This window comes from Lepisosteus oculatus, chromosome 2 (assembly GCF_040954835.1).
Source record: "Lepisosteus oculatus isolate fLepOcu1 chromosome 2, fLepOcu1.hap2, whole genome shotgun sequence".
In the NCBI taxonomy this organism is placed as follows: domain Eukaryota; kingdom Metazoa; phylum Chordata; class Actinopteri; order Semionotiformes; family Lepisosteidae; genus Lepisosteus; species Lepisosteus oculatus.
In genome coordinates this window covers 40,131,059-40,137,058 of record NC_090697.1, presented here as the reverse complement: position 1 = coordinate 40,137,058, position 6,000 = coordinate 40,131,059, and positions in this window count along the sequence as shown.

The following is a 6,000-nucleotide window of genomic DNA, read 5'->3' as shown; positions in this document are numbered from 1 at the left end:
TAAATTCTACATGTTTAACTATATGTCCTAGCATTTAGTTTGTCTTTTTGAGTATAAAATGAAAACGAAGTTGTAGATGTCAGTTTTACTCTTGTTCTTTAGGACATAAATATTAAAAAATAATATTTTCTTCTAAATCCCATGTTATATTTAATAAGTTTTATATTATTCTATTTTTCAGTGTTCACATAGTCTCTGGTTGTATCAGGTTGTAACTGAAAGCAAATAATTGAAAAACATTCCCAGCCATTTCATGAATCAAGTAAACTTTTGAATGGGTACTATTTTAGCTTGTATTTCTAGCCAGCAGTTGTAGTTCCACAATTTGTGAAATCAAAATGCATGCTATATTAAAAGAAATGAATATACTGAATTAAAAGAATATCATCAGTTGTCATTCCTCTTTGCATTCTCTCCAGAAGGCCAATAATAGATAGATACTTTATTGATCCCGTGCGGGAAATTGCAGAAATGAATTCTAACCAATAATTACTGCGGTCATCAAATGACTTTTGGTAATTTCATGTGGGTCTCACATTGCTTTTCTCATCCATTGTATAGCTGCTGTACAGAATATATACATTAAAATCACACTAAACACTGATACATGTATTATAGTATAAGAAATGTGGTATGTTGTATGTTAATGCCCTGTATGTGCTTGATTGTAATAGCAACCTCTACCTTAAGGAGAAAGAATATCGTGAAGTACCATGTAAATTGATCTGTAAATATAAAAAATCTTTCTTAATAGACAGTTTCTTAGCATGCCAAACTTCCATCACAACCACTGTATACAGAAATGGGCGTTACAGCAGTAAATGAAGAGAATTAGTCATAACAGTTGACTGTAACTTTCCTGTGAAGTGAACAACTGCACACTCCCTTCCCCAATAAATCAGAAATTATAATTAGTTCCAGAGGGATAGAATGATAGGAATTCAAAGCCTACTCTGGCTTCTGTGATGTTTGTTAAGATTTTAAAGTGTAAATAAGTGGATGTTTGTCAGATTAGCATGTGATTCCAGGGTATTGATAATTCATGTTTTATGTATTAATATAAATATTTACAATGGACCACCAAGGAAAAAACATCTAACACATAAAGAGTTTCATTTTAAAATGTATTCAGGAATTATTTGTAAGGCATATGTCAATTTTGGTATAATTAAATAGAAACAAAGTTCTTATCATTCTTAGAGTTAAATAATAATAACACAGATGACTGTACCATTTTGAGCTGGCCACTTTCATTCATTAAATACTATAATGGATTGTAATTGAAAAGGCAAAGGATGCATTTTAAATGTTCTCTACATGCTGAATAAAGCCTGTGGCAGATTCACTCAAGTTTTGGCAGTGTCTGTACTTCTTTAACTGTTTTCCCATTGTTATTAACTTGGCCTTTTCTGCATTTGTACTGTATGACTCACTCATTCAAAACAAATAATCATCAATAAGCTGTCATTATATTTTTCCATATTCCATATTTTTCACCCATCACTCTGCTTTCCATATAAAATAGAGTTCTAGGTGTGTGCTGGATGTGCTTTCTAAATAGAACACCCTCCCTTCACAGAGTCTCATGCTAGATAATTTCCCACACAGTCAGCATTCCCCTCTACACATTCACACAAGCCTTCATATCCAAACAGTCAACAGCCTTAAAAGGTGAGGTAGGTCCTAAGAAGGGGAGAGAGGAACAAATACAGTGAAACTCTGGAATGTAGCATTTCAACAATTATACTACAAAATATCACTGTGTATGTAGCATACAGAGTGCTCTGTGGTGCTATCTACAACACTGCCTGTTCTGCAGCTAGCAAATGGTTTCCATCTCATTCCTGAATGAAGAAAGAAAGCAGATTATTTTATCAAGTCCCTAAAAGCAGAGCGTCAGGCTAATTGAGAGGAGACCATCTCAGAGCTTAAGTTCACACATTCCAGCAGGATGTGCTGGAGTCTAACATGCCAGTGTTACTGTTGTAGGTGGCAAGGAAGCACTCCTGAGATTCTAGATAAAGTGATACCACCTGCCACTGTAAACATTTCCAGTTTCAAAGCAAACGGAATGTTTGCCGAGATAAAGGGGTTCTAGAGCCTGTGACCAAAGCAATCATACAGTTTACCTTGGTTTGCCTTAGTTAATTAAGTTCTGCGTAAATGATTAAGTGGCAATTAATAATACAGAAAGACACCATATAAGATCAGGCCAAGTCAGAAAAAAAGGAGGAAAGTAAGAAGAAGAGACCACGCAAGAGTGGAGAGAAGGGGAGACAGAACTTGAAGCTTGTGCCAAGCCAGAGTTCTTTGATTGAGATAATCAGAAAAGACCTGATTGGAGTTAAGTATCTGAACCTTGCAAAAGAGAGCTTGCTGTTCTGTTTTTTAGAGAAATTGATTTTCTTAGTAAAAATACCTCCATTGAAGACAGCCTTTCCTGCTTGGTGGGTGTTAATACTGTATATGCCCCACAAAAACAGTATTCAGTCAAATTCACAGCCACAATGCAAAATCTATAAAAGAGCTGAACAGAAATCAGAAATTGCAGCATTATCCTACTCCAATATACCTTGTAGTGACCGTATATAGGATGCTGACCTCCTGAGGACACATATAGACCACAGCAGCCAAGATCAACACAAGGCACTGTCTGACCCAAAACTGCTGCCACTACCACCATTCAAATTTTTTTGGGATGGTTAATTCCATGCAAGGCTTCACAGAACTTTATGAGTGGGACCTTGGAAAGCCACCCTCAATGACTGCACCTCCAGGGACATCACAATATTAACTTACTGATCAGATTAATTGAAATGTTCTGATTTAGAGCCCCCCTGCAGTTTCTGCTAATTAGAACAACCATGCTGAGCCCTAAGCACCTTCCATACACAAGTTCAGCTGGTTTCCACATAACCTTATATTTTCAGTTAGGAGGTACCCATTTCTATAAAACTAAAAATTTGGTTGATTTAGCTTTATAACCTATTTTTGCAATGAGGTAAATTAATAGAGGAAGCCACGTCTTACTAACAGGATGGAGAATCCAAGAGTAAATAAATAGGATGCAATGCAATAGAGATACATATATACCAATATATATGTATATACCAATATCATAGTAATAGTTTTGGGATAATATTTACTTTATGGCATTTTTTAATTCTAAAAGAACACCTCTGCACTGAGACAATGCTTTACTGTTTAGTTTTTCTTTAATAAAATTGAAAACAATATCTACCAGGCAAGACACACAAACTGAAAGTGATTTCTAAAGATCCTTTCAAAGCTGTATGAAATATAAGCTTTGTCTCAAAAAAGTAGAATCAGTCATGCATTCAGGAAAAAAAAGATATTTTATAAGGTACATTTTAGAAGGGAGAAACAAATAGCTATTATATTATTGCATACAAGTCCCATTCTGAAAGCTGCATTTTTTGTATTTGATGTTAATATTGTTTCTATGCAGCTGAAAAGATTATATACAAAACAAATGGGGGCTTTACATGGCCTTTATATGATTTGCTTTCTCTCATTGTTTAGCTTGTCTGTTTCAAGAAAATCTTTAGCTACTTGTCTCTATTTAGGAAGAGATGCTGTAAGCACTAATGTGAATTATTACATTAAACTGATTTACTGAGCATAATTTTGAATATTGATTAAATGTTTTAAGCATTAGTGAGAGAGTTGGTTGGGGACAGGTGAAATAATTTAACCTGTTGAATACTAAGCCAGATAGAATATCAAGGAACACAGAGAAGGAAATGTGCCTTATCAACTTATCAAGAGAAAAACACAAACTCTTAGCAATGTACTGTTAGCCTTTAAAACTATTACAGTTATGCCTAAAACAACTAATATGGCCTTGGATAGTCAAATTAATTTTGACAAATATCTAGCTTTTCTCGCAAATAAATTAGAATGTGCTGCTGTAGTACAAGAATTCTTCTCACTGTAAAGAAAATCAATGCTGTAACCTTGTCAAGTGAAGCACCATACTTGAGTTTCAATACAAAATAAGGAGTATGTGGGCGAGAGTGATCTTTGATCCTGGAATGACTATAAGCCTCATGTGCAGAATATTTTAAGTGCTTGATTTCTCCTTCTGAGAAACATTGCCAGGTTGTGTGGCAAAGTGAAAAAAAATGTGTCTGGATTTCAGTGTGGATGTGTGGATTTCATGTGTCTGCTTTGTCAAGAATTGATTATTTTAATTCTCTACTTGTAAGAGATTCTAAAACACTTAACAGGTTAGAATACTTAACTTTGACAGCTGACATCCCTGTTCGGTCTCTTGCAAGTGATCACTTAACTTTTGTCTAGTTTCAAGTGGATTTAAAATGTTTCTGTTTACCTACAACATTGTACGTAGAATGCCTTCCCATTATCTAGTGTTACTCTGATTATTCTTGTTTACTATGTGTATGTGTCTGCTGCTCATCTACACTCAGTTGGTTATGGAACTTTTTAGAGCAACGCCTCAAAAAATAAATCCCAAAAGAAGCCTGGGAATCTATAAATGTACTTTTTCAGAAAGCTTTTTTGTGATTGTTTTATCTTTTGTATCTTCTTTTTTCTCTTGGCTTTGTGATCTTCTTAATTTTATTCTGTGTAATGTGCTTTTAATGTATTGTAAAGCACTTTGACATGATTGCCTTTGAGATGATTAAAGGTGATACATTAATCAAGTCCAGGGACTTCACTTGCTACTCTTCTTCTGTGCTCATCCTGCAGAAACAACATTCCCGCAGGACAAAGTAGGATACGATGTCCTCTTGCTACTCAAAAACAAAATCAGACATCCACAACAGAAGCCCTCTGCAAAAAGGTCCTGACCACAACAGCAGCAAAACCAAAGATCACCACCATCCCCCCATCTGCACCACAGACCTGAGTAGTAGAGAGCTCCATATAAAGAATCCAACATAGCCCTGAATCTAAAGGAGCAAGAGGAGGGAGTGTGTAGACTCCAGTTCTGTCACGATTGTAATCCCTCCTCCTTAAGGGCGCTCCGGCTCGTTCACATTTTAGTTTATTTTGTGCACCTGCTCCCTGTTCCAGCCTCCCAACAAAAGCCAGATGCTCATCCTGTTCCAGGCTCTGCATTGGAACACAGATGCACGAAGACCCAATACCACCAAGTCGCCCTATGTCTGTGTCTTGAGGGCAAAGGCCTCCTTAGAACCAGCTGAGTCCGGGACTTGGAGCACCTGGTCCTGTTCCCCCTTTTTGGGGATTGGATCCCGCTCCAGCTTTTAACTTTGTCTTGTCTGTCTCGGATTGGATCACCTGGCTCTGGACTTTTGCCTGTACTGGATTTCCCTTCGGACTCTCTTTGGACTGTTTGCCTTGGGCCACGCCCCCCCCCGAGCACCAAGCACCGAGCACCTTCGTCATGCCCCTTGTTCGTCTACCAGCCCAGTTCCTTGTCTCTTTCCTGTGTCTGTTCACTCCCTTCCGGATTGTGCTGTCAGCACAGGGTCCTGAAAAACGCTTCGTAACAAGTTCACACTAGATGACATTTCTAAAAATATGGTATCAACATACATTTTATTCACATTTTTGGGGGGATTTTCCATTTACGTTTATGCTTATTTTAATGTATTTACTATTCTGCAGTATACTTTACTGAAATTAAACTTCACAGGGTGAAGTGGACCTTGAAACTCAAAATATTTTTGCACCTCTAGATTTAAATGGAGATACCATTTGGGTCATAAACAATGTCTTTTCCATTGTTATTATAAGGAATGGGTAAAAGGCAGGTACACCCTGAATTCGGCTACGGTTCATCACAGGGTAGACACATTTACACACTTGACACAGCACAAACACACGTACACCTACAGCCAATTTTACCAGAAGCCAATTAACCTGCAAGTATGTGTGTCGACTGTGGGAGGAAACCAAAGCACTCGGAGGAAACCCATGTGAACACGGGGAGAACATAAAAGCTCTACAAAGCTAGCACCCCAAGTCCAAAATTCAGAGCCCCAGCAC